General features: G+C 38.7%; 2 pseudogenes; both read right to left on the bottom strand.

Annotated features, from left to right (window-relative positions):
* Positions 1-3,556: 3,556 nt before the first annotated feature.
* LOC139705754 (F-box/SPRY domain-containing protein 1 pseudogene) lies at positions 3,557-5,120 on the bottom strand (annotated as a pseudogene).
* Positions 5,121-9,777: 4,657 nt separating this feature from the next.
* Positions 9,778-10,697, bottom strand: LOC139705753 (olfactory receptor 1f45-like; annotated as a pseudogene).
* Between the last annotated feature and the right edge of the window lie 6,597 nt (positions 10,698-17,294).

Below are 17,294 nucleotides of genomic sequence, written 5' to 3'. Positions count from 1 at the left end.
GGAAATCCATATGTAACACAATAAAATTAAACCCCTATCTCTCACCATGCACAAAACTCAACTCAAAATGGATCAAGGACCTAGGAATTAAACCAGAGATTCTGTGTCTAATACAAGAAAAAGTAGGCCCTAATCTCCATCATGTAGGATTAGGCCACAACTTCCTTAAAAAGAACACTTTGGTGCAATAATTCAAATCAAGAATAAATAAATGGGATAGAATCAAACTAGAAACTAGTTTTCTCTCAGCAAAAGTAATAATCTGTGAGGTGAACAGATAGCCTACATCCTGGGAGCTAAATTTTACCCCTCACATATCAGATAGAGCACTAATCTCTAAGGTATATAAAGAACTCAAAAAATAAAACACCGGAAAAAACAAATAACCCCATCAAGAAATGGGCCATGGACCTGAATAGTCACTTCTCAGAAGATGTTGTACAATCAATCAACAAATATATGAAAAAATGCTCATCATCTCTAGCAATCAGAGAAATGCAAATCAAAACTACTCTAAGATATCATCTCCCTCCAGTCAGAATGGCAACTATTATGAAGACAAACAACAAATGTTGGTGAGTATGTGGGAGAAAAGGTACACTCATACACTGCTGGTGGGGCTTCAAATTGGTGCAACCAATTTGGAAAGCAGTATGGAGATTCCTTGGAAATCTGGGAATGGAACCATCATTTGACCCAGCTATTCCTCTCCTTGGACTGTTCTCAAAGGACTTAAAAACAGCATACTACAGGGAAACACCATATCAATGTTTATAGCAGCACAATTCACAATAGCTAAACTGTGGAACCAATGTAGATGCCCTTAAGTGGATGAATGAATAAAAAAATGTAGCATATATACACAATGGAATTTTACTCAGCATTAAAAAAGGACAAAATCATGGCATTTTCAGGTAAATGGATGGCATTGGAGAAGATAATGCTAAGTGTAGTTAGCCAATCCCCAAAAAACAAATACCGAATGTCTTTTTCTGATGTAAGGAAGTTGACTCATAGTGGGGTTGGGAGGGAGAGCATGGGAGGATTAGATTAATTCTAGATAGGGAAGAGGTGTGGGAAGGAAAAGGAGGGGGAAAGGGATTAATAAGTATGGTGTAATGTGATGGACATCATTATACAAAGTACATGAGTGTGAAGTCTTGAATTAGGTGTCAACATACTTTATATACAGAGATATGAAAAATTGTGAGAGAGATATATATATATGGACAAAAACCCCAAACTACATGTATAAAGGCATAAATTGGCATGAACACACTTTATATACAGAGATATGAAAAATTGTGTTCTATATGTGTAATAAGAATGTAATGCATTCCACTGCTGCTGTGTATTTAAAAAATAATAAAATCAATAAAAGATAAAAAAGAAATGTCACAGATAAGAAATCCATACTAATGAATATTTATCAAGTTTTTTTTTTCCTTGTATGAAAAATTTTAATGAGTTATAAGTCAATGAACATTATTACAGACTTTAAACCTATTGATAGTCCTTTCTTTCCTATGTAAAATCAGATAAATAAAAACAGTCTATCTCAAGTATGATAGAAGACCATTGTCTGAATATGGGTAATGGTAATGTTTGCTTCCACATCTGCATACTTCATTAAAAGAACCAAAGAGTGAGCTCCCAGTTACCCAAGGCAACACAGTAAATTTAATTACACATTTTTTCCTGATCATGGTTGCAGTTGAAATAGAACAAATATTACTTTGCTTTTCATCCTTAGCACAAGCACTTTCCCCTTATTTTTTCCTTTACCCTCAATATCCTTGTGAGGTAGTGAAGGGAGGGAGCAAGAATTTTCTATTTTGCAGATGAGAAAAGTAGGTGAGTTTTAGAATAATGGTTCTCAACCTTGGTGGCTTATTGGAATCACCAGGAAGTTTTAAAATATCCTTTAGGCCAGATCACATTCTGGACCAACATCAGTGTCTTAGAATATGGGACCCAAGCATAAATTTTTTATTTTCCTATGGTATTGAGGATTGAACCCAGGGCACTCTACCACTGAGCTACATTCCCAGCCTTTTTTTTTTTTTTTTTTTTTGAGACAGAATCACCCTAAATCGCTGAGTCTGGCCTCCCACTTTCAATCCTTCTCCCAATTTGCCAAGATTACAGGTGTGTGCGCCCCTGAGCCTGGTAAACATAAATATTTTAAAACAAACTCCAAAGTGATTCCAAATACAGGCAAGGTTGAGAACTATTGGTTTAAGTGATTTATACTCAATCTTCAGGTGCAACTATCTTCTACCTAAATGCTCTCTCAGCAACAATGAAAAAGAGATCTCCTTGAATATGGTAGCAGTTTGTTTTAATCATCTGGACAGTCACTGCTGGTCTCTAGTAACAAATTGATCCATCAGGATATAAATGATGATTCTTTATTCTCCTGATGCTCATGCTAACTACGAAACTCCATTTTACAAAACTTGCAAAGGGGATATTTGGGAATTCAAATCTTTGATATAAGAATGGCTTGTTGTTAAATATTTAGGCAATTATTGGACTCTAGGTTCAATATGGAATGAATAACCATGTTTTTGTTTTCCAGTAAGCACCTTCAAAACTTTGTTGTAAATGAACATTTACTAACAAGACAAAATAGAAGTTATAAACAAAATTCTTAGCAGATGCTCTTGGAATTGACCATATCACAACCTGAAAATGCAACAAGTACTTAAAGGTCTTTATCACTTTCTAACTAGTAAATCTTCATCCTGAACCAGTTCTCTTTAATCATTTAGACTTAGCCAATTGAGTTGTTCTACACCAAGAAAAACCAATTCCTATGTCAGCTGTATTCTCTAATACATTTAACATATACTTTCACTCTGTACAAGGCAGCTTTTTCTTGACATGGATATCGAAAAGAATCTTTAACAATCTTTTTTTTTTTGTTTCAAACAACATACCAAATGCACAATAAATACTTGTAAACCTTTCAGGTAACAATAACAAATCTTTGTTCTATGGCTGACATCTCCTGCTTCATAGGGATTTTGATAATTTTAACTCTCAAGGAGCAACCCAAGAACCCCAGCAAGCTGCTTGCTGTCCCTAGTTTTATTAGATTTAAAATTATACATACGGCAATAATTTAAAAAGTACAAATATTTCACTTGCCTTAATTGTTATGTATCTGAAACCATACAATTTATACTTTCATACAGAAAGATGTTTGTTTCTCTTCTAACAAAAAAAAAATCTCAGCTCATGTGTGTTGGATTGTTAATTCAAAAGAGTGTTAATGAGGAAAAAAAAAAAGATTTATCAAAATAGGATGTTAAGCTCTCCTCCAATGAAAATTTCAAAACATTGCCAACCTGAAGTTCTCAGCACAAGGTGTTATATTTCAAGTCCCATGGGGGCAATTATCTATAATGAGATTAATAAAATTAACCTGGGTTCAGGTTGGCACTGTTTCAGATGGGTGGGTAAACATTTTTGATAGCCCCAATGAAGAGTTTGAGGCTTGGACTGTTACATGATGTAAACAATATGAAATTAAAAAACTTTAATATCTACAGCATTATAAAGTTAAAAATAAAAGAATCACTGATTAATTCTTTTCCTAGGTTGTATGACTAATAGCGTTCATATTTGAGGACTGTAAGAGCACATGGCATTGTTTTCTGTTATGAGACACTTTCTCAGAAAGCCAAAAAAAAAACACAAAAGATACCAAAATACGTATATTATTATTATGTTTAGATCATGTTTACTGATATATGAATAATTAGAAATAGACTTGTCTTCCCTCAATCTTTAGCCAGGAGATTGAGGAGTCTTAACTATAATTTTGATGGTTTAACTAAACAAAAATCAAAACAAGCCAACAACAGACAACAGACTATAACAGTTGTGGGAACTGAATCAAAAGTAAGACCAAATGAGCCAATACAATACATCTCCTCTTAAAATCCTCCTCTTTGAAGTTACCCAATTGTCCCTAAATGTTATTTTGATTTTGTACCATGTAGTGGTTTTTAAGAAACTGAAATAGAACAAAGCAACCCTTTGTCCTTTTTTTTTACAGTTCTTTTTTACACACATATTGTATATACAACTCTTAAAATAGCTGCACAATTTTATTTCTCATTGTTAGAGAAGTGCAGTCCAAGCAGACCATGCTTCTCAATATATTAAAAATATTAAATAAAACCCAACCAGTTTCATACTTTTCTAATAGTCAAGCTGGCTGGAAAAAAAGGGACTGGACAAAAAACAGGCAGTTGTAAGATGGGATCAATCTTTTTCACAAACGCATTACTTAAAAATCCTTATCCCTTTTACGGATGTCCCTAAAATCTCACCTTTAAAGTTTGAAATAACACATTGCTAACATAGAGACAAAATCTGTTGCAACATGCATATGTCAACTGCCCACTCAACCAACTGCAACCCTGAGGATTTTTCTGGCCCAGTGGAAAGAGGAAACACTAAGATAATCTGTTAATAGAGTTGCTTCTCCAGTTTACAATTTCATGTGTTTTTCAGGATGTTTCTTGGACATGCACATATGACACTGTCACTTCATGATTCTACTTTCCACAAGTAGATCTCTTCTCCAGTCTGTCTTTCATCCCAAGAAAGCCACTGTCATCCATCCAAGGGTTTTCCAAGGTAAACCAAAGTCACTTCTGTGTTGCCATATACAGCAGAAACTGCTGGATATAAACAGGCCTTTGGAAGTCCTCTAAAGGCAACCCCCAGGAACTCATATCCACGTTCAAAAGCTAAAGTCTTATCTTCCATGTCCAAGATGACTCGAATTCTTTCTCCTATCTTGGCCTTGTAGCTGGGCAGGTTGCAGAGGATGTCCGTGCGCAGAGCCTCTTCTGCCAAGCTGCGGGAGCACAGGCTCCGCCACACCTCGCTGTTCTCATCGCCCTGTAGGCAACAGTACCAGTGCTTGCACACCAGGGCGCAGCTCCGCAGCTCCGACAGCTCCAGGTAGGAGAACACCAACTCCAGCACCCGGCTGGGCAGCCGGCCCCGAGCCCCGCGGACCCGGAGCCCGCGCCCGCGCCGCCACCGCTACAGCCAGCGCCGCCCGAGGCTGCCCCAGCCCCCCGGCCCGGCGCCGCCATCACCTCACCAGCCGGCCCGAGGGCCGCCGCCTCCGCCGCTTCCCCCCCGTCTCGGCGCGGGAGGCCAAGCCTCGCCTTGAGACCGGAGCAGCTCGCTCACCGCCCCTTTCAGGGCCAACCGCCGGCGCCTCCACCACTCCCGCCCCTGCCCGGGGTCGTCCGCTGCGCGCCCCGCCTCACTGAGGGCAGAAGCACCGGCTGCACGGGCGTCCCCTGGCCCTCCCCCGCGGCTCAGTGCGGGCGCGGAAACCGCCCGACTCGCCCAGCCTCCTCGAGGCGAGCCGGTGGCTCCGCCATGCGGGTTGAGGGCACGAAGCAAGGGCGCACGCCCAGCTCGCTGGCTGTTCCTCTCGGCCCCGGATGTGACTCTATTTATCAAGTTTTTACACTGCAATTTGTTTTTCCTTTTCTACATCTGCTTTTGGCAGAAAGTTACCAGGTCCAGCCAACCCTCAAGGGGACAGGAGAGGGTTAAACTTCACATTTTGGAGGGTGTGGTTGGAGGTGGGGAAAGTGTCAATGTACATTATTTGGAAATATTCTGAAAAGAAAGTTTGTTTCTTCCCCCAATTTATTTTCTGATCCAATCACTTGTTTTCATCAGTGTGGATTTATTTACATTTATTTTATACTTTGAGTTATAATCCAGTACAGCAAGAATAGACCTTATCTGAAATACTAGGGAACAGAGTGTTTGAGACTTTTCAGATTTTGAAATATTTGCACATATATAATGAGACATCTTAGAGATGGTAATCAGGTCAAAACACAAAATTCATGTTCATGAACATGAAACTTATGTTTATACTATAAACACAAACATAAAATATGTTTCTTATACACATAGCCAGAAGGTAATTTTATACAATATTTTTAGTGAACCTGTGTTTTGACTGCAACTCCTTGAAGTCATGCCAGACTCAAAAAGTTTGGTCTTTGAAGAATTTTGGATTAGGAATTTTCAGATCAGGGATGTTCTGTTTTTTGAATTGTTCCAGCTTTGATCATTTGGAGCTTTTCCAGCTTGAGTTCTGTTTCTCTTTGGTATTCCCCTATTCCTAATGTTTTTTTCTTCTTTTTTTTTTTTTTTTTGGCTGGGGGTGGGGCAGTCACTTCCAAATTTCTTACACTACAAGATGCTCCTGGCTCATTTTGTTTTCCATTTTCATGCCTGAAGCAAGCTACTTTTTTTTAGGAGCCCAAACAAGTAATTTTGACTAGGAACACATTACGCAGGAAGTTAAGAGCAAGTAATAAATGGCCTATTTAAAAATAGACTTGACAGAGCTTTGAGACTCATACATGAGAAATTGGTCTAGAGGGCCATAATTTTTTAGTACTTAGAGCTTTCCAATTAGATAAAGTCAGTTTTTCAATGTCCATGTGGCAAAAGGCCAATGACCACAACCAAGTCATCTGCTGAAGTCCCATTGACTTTGTGAGAGATAAAGTACTAGAAAGCTGAGCTTCTGCACTGAAGAATGGAGACAAAATAACACAAGAGAACAACAACCACCTCTAGATGGGTACAATAACCAGTAGAGAACAGGAAGGCCTTCTTCAGCTCATAAGTGACATTACCAGGCTCTTTTGGAAGTCAACCTGAGCTTAGACTTGGAGTGGAAACTTGAAGGACAAGTTGACACGAGGTGATTCCATGAACTTTGAAAAATATCTCCATTGGCCATGGCATGGGAGAGTCCCTGGTCCCTCTGGGGAGAGCAGTATCTGAAGCACTGTGCAGGCATGAGAAATGACCCTCTATTTCAACATTCACCGAACTCAAGTCAACTTTTTCCCCAAAATTGTTTTAATTGCCTTGCAAAGAGTTGGCCTCTAATGGCTCATTAGAACTAGGTGGCACCTGCCTGTAGGGAAGAGGGCATGGTGGCTCCCAGAAGTCCAGGCTGCAGGAAAGGAGGCTCCTGGCCCAGGCCTGGTCTCTGCTATTTCAGACCCTGGAGGGAAAATCACCAGACACAATTCTGATTTCCTGGCTGACCCAGGAGAGCACTCTGTAAGCCTGGGATGGCATCTGCTTCTAGGCAGAGAAGGCACTAGAGAGCCCTCGTGATACTTTGCTCTAATTTATGAGCAGTTCGTGTCCTGTGAGCTCCTAACGTGGGGGCATCATAACCTGGGCCCCTGGTGTAAGCTTTGAATTCCCCTGCGCTCCGCCTATGTAGCTAGGCCATGAGAAAAGAAGCAGGGAGTCAGGGAAGATGCAGGGGAAGGTGGTGCCCAGCCAGCAGAGGATGACAGATGTGGGGCTATTGCAGAAGTAGCCAGTGCAGAACCACCATGGACAAGCCAAGCTAGACAGAGGCCTTTCCTTTTTCTACTCATGCCCTGATACTGACCTTGCAGGAGATCCTTTGCCCCTTTCAGCATGACTTTCTCTACAGTGAAGAGTGACTTTTTATAATGAATTTGTAGTAGTGGGACACTGGGGGATAGAGAATGACTTACTGTTGCTCTGAACACTTCGATATGGTCAGTCTCTATCTCCATGTATCTCCTCACACCCGTTTTGACTGAGGCTTGAGGAAGAGAGAGACTGAAGCATAAGACCTATACCCCAAATTAGTGTTCCTTACGTTCAACCTATTTCTTGGTTGGGACTCAGAATTTAGTGAAATATTTCCACATTCTGCAGAAACTGTCAGTTCTCAAGTTCCCTAGATCGTACACTTTACTGCTCTGAATTTTGATATCTGGAAATGTTGCTTCCCAGTGTCTCATGAAGGGGAGAAAAACATAATTTCTTGTCCTAGCCCTCAAGGTTCTTTTTAAAAAATATTTGTTTTTTAGTTACAGTTGGAGACAATACCTTTATTTCATTTTATTTTATTTATCTATGGTGCTGAGGATCAAACCCAGGGCCTTGCATGTGCTAGGCAAGCGCTCTACCGCTGAGCCACAACCCCAGCCCCCCTCAAAGGTTCTTAGCTGGGACTGACTCCTTTTAACAAAGGGTGGATCAATAAGAGGGGAAATTCTTAAAAAGCAAGTTTAAATACACACCATGTGTGTCACACATAATACAAGCTACTCTCCCAGGAAAGTAACCCTCTCTCAAAGCAGTGGCTTGGAAGAGCAATCAATTAATCTGAGGGTGACAATACAAAGGACCAAATGTTTCTGGCTTCCAGGTTGGAAAACAGTGGGAAGGTTTCCATGTCTGCTCCTAGATTTCTCTGGCATCTCCTAGTCCTGCTTCTTTGTTGATAAGCATCTTCTCCAGTGAACTTAGATTTATGTCTTCAGCATTGGGGCTTGGTGGGAGCAGGGAAGGCTAGAAAGACCTTTGCCTGTGAATATCTGTCCTGGTGTCAGGCAAACAGAGGGAAAGGCAGAGGGAGCACCTCCTTTTTAACAGTTTTGAGTTAAAAATCCTGACTTTAGGGAGACATTCTGGTTTCTTTCACCCATTAATTACCTAACATATCATCAGTCATTCTTCAACACATGATAACTTAGGAGAATAATAACTCTATTTATATTGTGTCATCATTGTAGAAAAAGACTATGAAGCATTGTGTCCTTGAAATTCCCTTTTCCATTCCCAGGACTCTATCCAAGTCAAGGGAACAGTAAGAGCAGTCCTGGGCTGGAATATCTAGGTAAGAATAACTGGCAGGGCATTGAATATCTGTCCTACATTCAGGGAGCTTAGGACAACTTCGTGTTTTTGTAGATAGATACTGCTTTCTTGCATTACTAAGTCCCTTGGAATGCTGGTCATACAATGGGACAATGTAAACCTAATCTATATATTCCTCCTTCCTGTGGTAACTGGTTACAACTCAGCACTGTGGAGAGAAAAAATGTTTATCCAGCTGGCTGCCACCAGACAAAGCATTAGGAGACATGAGACACTACTAGGTGAAGCACCCTGAGGGTCAGAGGTGCTATCTATTCTTTTCACTACTGAATATTGTCTTAAGCAGTTTTTAATAAACCTTATGTCCCAGATTCCATCTCCAGGCAACCTGTCCCACTGCCCTAGCACAACTGGGCTCTGAAAAATTGTGAACTATGCTATGTAATAAAATACCAGAAAGTTTGTTGGAAGGTAGGCAAAGAGTGGTGTTCTGAGGTGGGGAGAGTGTTAGGCTTTGGACAGAGGAAGAATTACCTCTCATGGAAATAAGCAAATACCAGAACAGTGGGCAGTTAGTACCATTTGTAAACAAGATCTATTAGTTGTGGGGAGCAGAGTCTTGTGCCCTTAATATGCATTACCAACCAATATTCATGTACCATCTCCTCATCTTATACAGAGAGGGCAGCTGATCCTAAGGAGGGATGACTCTAATGTCATCTGAAATTCCCAGGTCATTGTGGTAGCCAGTGTCTTAGAGTGTTGCCAGAGTTATCCAAACACACAGATCTAAATATTTCTCTCCTTAGTTGTTCTTGTATATAAAATGAATATCATAGAATCAGAATATCATAGAATCAGAATATCATAGAATCAGATAACAAATTACTTGCTTTAGGACTATGAGTACCTGTTTTCCGCAAATTGAAAAGCATGAGCATGATCACATAGTCATGGGTGGGTTTTATACCTATGTGGCCTTATTTCTCTGTTTGTAACAGGACAAGAAATACATGATGTCCAGGAGTTGTTTGCTTCTAAAATATTCTACTTCTAGGACCTAAGAATTAGCTTCCTAAGGGCTCCTTTAATGTCACGATTCCTCAGGCTGTAGATGAAGGGATTGACCAAGGGTGTCACCACTGTGAAGATGACAGTGGCTACAGTGTCCTGAACTGAGTAGGAGGATGAAGGGTGCATATAGACCCCAAGATTGCCCCATAGAAGAGGGAGACCACTGTGAGGTGGGACCCACAGGTGGACAGGGCTTTCCTTATCCCTTGGGCTGACGGCAACTTCAGCACATTAGAGAAGATGAAAGCATAGGAAACAATGATACATGTAAATGGTGTCATAAATATCAAACCACCCACAGTGAAGACCATCAAGTCATTGATAAAGGTATCAGAACAAGAGAGCTTGAGAATAGGGTAAGGGTCACAGAAGAAGTGGTGCACAGCATTGTTGGAACAAAAGGTGAGTTGAGTCATGAGAAGAGTGTGTAAGAGAGCATGCAGGTTGGTAGTGAGCCAAGATACAGCCACCAGCAGGACACAGAGTTTGGGCCTCATGATCAAGGTGTAGTGAAGTGGACAACAAATGGCTACATAACGGTCATAGGCCATCACACTCAGGAGGAACCCATCCATATTGCTGAAAGTGATGAAGAAGTAGATCTGGGACATGCACTTTCTGTAGGAGATGGACTTGCTCCCCACTATGTGATTCACCAGCATCTTGGGGATTGTGACTGATAAAATGCAGATGTCAACAGTGGAGAGGTTGGCCAGGAAGAAGTACATGGGTGTATGGAGATGAGGGTCACAGCTGATGGCCAAGATGATGAGAAGGTTCCCAATGATGGTGACCAGGTACATCCCCAAGAACAGCCGACAGAGGACCTCCTCCTGCTGTGACTTCCCAGACAGTCCCAGGAGGAGGAATTCTGTGACCATTGTCTGATTTTTTTCCATCCATGCCTGTGGCGAAGAAATGTCATACCATAAGATCATATATCAATATAGATTCTACTATCATGTATAATCAGAGAAAATACCAATAAATTTAAAATTCCTATTATCAAAGAAAAAAAATTACATGATAGCAGTAGAGCCAAAACATTGAATAGTTTGGAACAACATGTTGATACATTGAGTACTAATTGCAACGTGATTATCTTATTGTGCATCTTTATAGAAGAAGTCTAGTTAATTTCGATGGTGTTTAAATACTAATGGCTATAGTTTTATTCATTCTATTCCATTCCCTTTTGCTTCTCAGTTCTTTCGTATACAATATTTAACTTAGTTTCTTAATTGAGGCATTATCTTCCACAATAGAAAGTGAAGAATGAGACATGTGATTCTCCCATATTCACAAAACTAATAAAAGACAGAGTTCAAAATAAGTTGAACCTTTTCTTTTCTTGCTTTTATATAAAGCAAGCATGTGGTTTTCTTTCTTTCTTTCTTTCTTTCTTTCTTTCTTTCTTTCTTTCTTTCTTTCTTTCTTTCTTTCTTTCTTTCTTTCTTTCTTTCTTTTTGAAATGTGGTCTTTCTGTGTTGCTCATGCTGGCCTAAAACTTCTGATCTTTAGATTCTTTCACCTCAGGTTCTGGAGTATCTTGGACTATAGGCATGTGATGCCACACCTAGTTACCTTCAGGATGTATTTTGATTAGCTACATTTACGGAAAATTCTTTTTCTTTTTCTTTTCTTTTGCATTGCTTCGGGTGAAACCCAGAGCCTCAATGGACTTGAGGCTACTGCTATACCACTAAGTTATACGTCCAGTCAAATTGATTAAAACTTTACCAAGTTGCAAACTCTGTAGTAAGTGCTATACTATAAACCTACAAATTAGGTTTATGGTTTCTTTTTAAAAAAGCCTTTTTCTCAGAATGTGGGAAATTTGTAGGCTTCCATAGACCTTCTTGGTGGTTTATCCCCAATATTTTAGCTACCTTTACGATGTCTTCACTGTAGATCACAGCTATTGTGTCTGATGACCTGATCATGGAGCAGGTAGCTGTGGGCAGCCTTTTTCCTCTTCTCCTTCCCTCAGAAGAAGAAAAGCAGATACTTATTGTATCTGGGTTATTTTTCTGTTGGAGGAAAGTGAACTAATTGATAAAGAACAAGTTCACCTGGTGCATCTGAATGATAATCCCAGGACTAAGAAATCATCATGGCCGGGGATCAAGTAAAAAACATTGTGAATGTAATGACTCTGGAAGAATTCATGGTATTTTAGTAGGAAGGAGGGGAGATGAATTCCCCAGGAGATAAAAATCTTAAGAAAAAGGAAGAGTGAGAGGCAGCAACTTCTATCTGATTGCTGAGGTTAAGGATATTCTAGGGAATACTTTGAGGATTGGGGTTCTAGGATGTACATACTATGGAACAGTGAGATGATGATCACCATGAGAGCCAAATTAGTTGAATTAAGGATGCAGTGCCAAGATGTGAAATCTTTTTACCTGGAGTAATTTCAGAACCATCAGAGGTAAAACTGTATAAGATAAAGCTAGAAGATGTTCCTAATGAGACATGTGTATGGTGGATCTTAGTAGTTGAGGATTGTAGGAGAGAGTGTGAGATATGTCATCAATATATCAGCAAGACAAGCAAGAGAATTGAGAGCCTTGACCAATAGGTGTGCATCTTTTGGTTTTCAGGACAGATAGTTCCCCATAAGGGAAGCAGAGAGAGAGAGAGAGGAGTGATAGGATGGCCACAAGGACTTTTCCACTTATGTTGGATTTGCCAGTAAGCCCCAACACTAAGAACATCAAGCTCAAATGATTCTGTATTCTACTGTTACAGCCTTTGGGTTACAGTATGTGCTTGCATCAGGATGGTCAGTTGCTGGAAATGATGTTACCACTTTATGACTTAGATCCTAACAAGATGAGCTTTGGCAGGAAACCTGTTACTGGTTGCATATTAACCACTCACCTTCTAGATTTTAATTATTTCTCCTACACAGCTTGTAGGGTGAGAGAGCACCTACCCCTGTCTGTGAGAAGAATCCTTAGTTTTTAAACTTAAGTATGCTGCTTCATGAACTAATCTTTTGTGAGTCCTGATAAGTGTATGACTGTGTATGAGATGTCTGACATATCCGCATGGCTGAGTGTTCGTGTTCCCTGAACCTTAAAATAAAGCCTTACCTTTGACCTCCAGGGCAACACATGAAGCCACAGACCACATTGAATGGATGTAGAGTGGCAACTGAAACAAAAGAGAAGCTAAGGGCAGAAGAGCAGAGTCTTTAATGTCATACAAAGGAGTATCTCTTCTTGGGTTGTAGGAAATGGTGCTTTTGGCTCTAAGATTCTGGCTAAATCTAAGAATATCCTATTATAATTGGACCTAGCACTGCCAAGTCCCATTTTCTTCTTTCTTATCCACCACGGGCTTCTCTATTTTTGTCTTTGTAATGTAGTTGCTCTGTTCTGCAATAGACAAGCATATCCTGACCCAAAAATCTTGTACCTGACAGAACACAAGATGTTTCCCCCTTTAAACTTGGTTATATGAAGAATGAGTCAGTGGTTTTTGTTTTCTTAAGGTGACTCACTGTGTTTGTGTCTATGTGAATCAGTCCAATGTTGGAGGTAATTGTGCTCTCACCTGCATTCCTCAGCCCTTGTTATCTGTCTGCTCTCTGCTGCTGTCACGCATTTCCAAAAAAAAATCTCCATCTCTGTTGGCTCCATACTTAATGTTGGATGATGGGAAATTCACAGCTGCAGCTGAGAATTAATGACCTGTTCTCACTGGAGGAGAACATTTAGACAGACTCATATGTCTCTGGTTATGTTTGGATGATTGGCATACACACCCCATCTCTGGAGATTTGGAGTTCCATGAGGAATTTTAGCCAAGTTTCTATCCCTAGAGTTCATTCCTCAGAAGTCCACATTAAGCATACGTATTAAGTGCTCCTTGTTTGTATTCTATCTGAACACCAAAAATAAAATTGTCAGAAACTCAGTCCTTGTGGATTTATTTGTTGCCTAGTCATGGACATTCAATTCCATATTCTTAGTCTGATATTCAGAAATCAATGACAGGAGAGAGGAGAAAGGGAGATGCTCTGCGATGATAATATATATACAAAAACATTTTAGCAGTTGATAAACTGTGTGAAAAATGTAACAAGCACAAGCAAAAACTTAAAACTCTGAGAATAAGGAAGAATTTTACAAAGTCTGTACTTTTACTCAAATACTAAATATTGCATTTCTGAAGCTGGTGAAGTTGGGTATCGTTTCATTAGCTTGCTTTCCACCCACATATCTTCTTTAGTAAAGTGTCTATGGAATTCTATTACCTGAGGGTCAATTTGGTAGTTTTCTTTGTTTTTGATTTGAAGAATTCTGGGCTGGGGGTGTGGCTCAGTGGTAGAGCACTTGCCTACCACATGTGAGGAACTAGGTTTGATCCTCAGCACCACATAAATAAATAAATAAGATTTGAAGAGTTCTTCGTGTATTATTATTTATCAAATATAGCCTTTATAGGTTGTGGCTCCTCTTTTCATTTTCTTAAAGACATATTTTGAAGGGGAAACATAATTTTAAAATTAAAAATTTTAATTTTAGTCTAGTTTTTGAATCAAAATTTTTTTTTTATTGATTCTGCCTTCTTTAGTTGATATACATAATTTTTGCCTAATCCAGGATTATAACCATGTACACTCTTTTCTCCCTGAAATTTATAATGTTAAGTTCTCTATTCATGACCATGTTCTGTTTTGAATTTATTTCACATATGGAGGTAAGGATTTATTTAATGATTTTTAAAAGTATGGCTACTTAATTGTTGTTGTCATTCATTGAAAGAATCATCTTTCCATCAATGAATTGCTTTGGCACCTTAGGTTCAAATCAACTCACTTTTGTATTACTAGGATTAAATCCAGAGGGCACTCTATCACTGAACTATACACCCAGCCCTTTATTTTTTTTTTATTTTGAAACAGGGTCTTGCTAAGTTGGCTAGGCTTTTCTTGAACTTGAAATTCTTGTGCACACCTCCCGAGTAACCGAGATTACAGTCATACACCAATGTTTCAGGCTCCATTCACCATTTATGAGTAGGCCTATTTTTTAATTTTTTAACTTGTTCTTTTTAGTTATACATGTCAGAAGAGTCTATTTTGATATATTTCTACAAACATGGAAGTGGGTCTATTTTGTTCTATTGCTCTTTATATCTATGTATTGGCCAAAACAAAATTTTTATTAAGTCTAAAAATCAGTAAGAATTCTTCAACTTTTATTTCTCCAAATTGTTTTATATTCTAGTTCATTTCCATTTCTATATCAACATTAGGCTAAGCTTATCAATTTCTAGAAACAAATTCCTTTAAATATTTTCATTTGCCTATGATACATCTATTCATTATTTGAGGAGTAATTGATTTCCTACTAATAATAAGTCTTCCAAGTCATGGACACTGTGTGTTCAGGTCATCATTTTTTTTTCGTTCAAAAATATTTTGTTTTTATTCAGCATTAAGACTTTGTGCACATTTTGTTGAATTTAAAACTTTTTCATGATATTAATACTATTATGAAGTGTATTTTAAAATTATTTTCAGTCTTTCATTACTAGAATGTTGACATAGGAAATGTTTCCTTGCTGATTTCTAGGAGTGTTTTGTGCTTTCTGTTTGTTTTGTTTTGCTTTTTATAAGTTTTTGGTCATTTTCTGTATAGAAAGTAACACCATCTACAAATAGGGTTAGCTTTATTTCTTTTCCTTTAAAATATGTTTTTTTACATGAATCTTTTTTTATATTTATTTTTTAATAAATAAATGTGCTTTATAGACTCTTCTATCTGTGCATACATTTCACAATATGAAAACAAAGCCCAGAGCCATATGCAGTGGCTATCCCAGTAAAGGCTGGCATTACCCTAATCATGAAGACTGATCATTCACAAAAAATAAACTTGGTTACACACCCTATAAGCTCAGCAAGTTGAGAGGCTGAGGCGGGAGAATCGTAAGTTCAAAGCCAGCCTCACCTACTTGGCAAGGCCATAAGTAACTTAGCAAAGCCCCTAAGAAATTTAGCAAGGTCAAAAGCAACAAAAAGATCCTATCTCAAAATGTGAAATAAATAAATAAACATATTTGCACAATTAACCATTTATATAGATTTTCAATGGAATATACTTGAGAATTGATTAGCATTTACCATTTGTTATTGTGTGACTGAGAATCATGGTGTCACATGCAAGAGAGTAACTGTTTTGTATTTTACATTTTAAATTAGTTTAGAGGCTACAATTTTTATTGATAAATATTCCTCCTACTCAGTGGCCATGGTAAATGAAAGAACACCCAGAGTAGTGAGGCTATGTTGGTAAAGGCGAATGAATAAGGCTAAGCTATGATAATTATTAAGAGTAATGATGCTGGGTATTGTAGCATGCACCTGTAATCTCAGCACTAAGGAAGCTGAGGCAGGAGTATCACAAGTTGAAAGCCAGCCTCAGCAATTTAGCAAGAACCTAAGCAACTTAGCAAGACCCTGTCTCAAAATGAAAAATAAAAAGGGGAAGATTGTGGCTCAGAGGTTAAGCATCCCTGGGTTAAATCCCTTGTTCCAAAACAACAGCAAAAGAATAATGATAAAATATATGGACCCTCAAAGACAAAATGCATTGCAAAGTCGGTAGGAGTAAAAAAAATATAAGGCTTTCTCAGAGCTCAAACTCTGTATAGGACCTATATGTTTTTTCAATATCAAATTGGGCTAAAGAATAGAATCAAGTAGAGTGAGAAATATGGGCTTGATGAGAACAGAAATCCTTAAAAAATCGAAGTGTAATGATGGTGCCAACATGGAAATGGTGAGAAAAAGTGACAGAATAGATATTCTGGCCGGGAAGTTACATGAGATTTTTGCCAGCTGCAAGGAAATTCAATAAGTGCTAGGTGTTTGTGGATGAATGAGCGGTCCTCAGACCTGTACCCACATTCCAACATGCGTATCGTGTAAGGTTCTACACACTGTAAATGACATTTGTGAGATATGGTCTTTACTTTTTCTATGAGACAAGCATGGTGTTTATTCTAACCCTCTGTGGTACAGCTGTATTCTCACCATTGGGGAGATTGAGGAATGAAGTGTTCATAGATATATTAGAAGGATTTCCTTTGTTTAATCCATATCAGCTCTCATTTTGCTATCAAGTGCAAGAATAAAAGTTCAAATTTCAAGTGCAAGAATAAAAATTCAAATTAATAATAAAATATTCTCTGTGTAAAGGAATCACCTTAGATTATGGGCTTTAGCATTACTTCAGTATCATGAATACTGGCTGGGTCCATGGACTGTGATGTCATCAATCAGTCACAATACACTACTGAGGCCTTAGTGATAGCTGGCCTCATAACAACCTAATGTTGTCTTGAGCACTGCTCAAGACAGTGATCTGGTGAATACATAGACTTGCTCAATTTTATATGTTGTTTCCTTAAGTAGAAATTTTTTTCTTGCTCATAACCAGCTAACTTTTTGAGAGTTAAGCTTCTGAGAGAAAGTTACT

Source organism: Marmota flaviventris, chromosome 5 (assembly GCF_047511675.1).
Source record: "Marmota flaviventris isolate mMarFla1 chromosome 5, mMarFla1.hap1, whole genome shotgun sequence".
Taxonomy (NCBI): Eukaryota; Metazoa; Chordata; class Mammalia; order Rodentia; family Sciuridae; genus Marmota; species Marmota flaviventris.
Note: the sequence above shows the minus strand (reverse complement) of the source record. Positions and strands in the feature narration are given on the sequence as shown.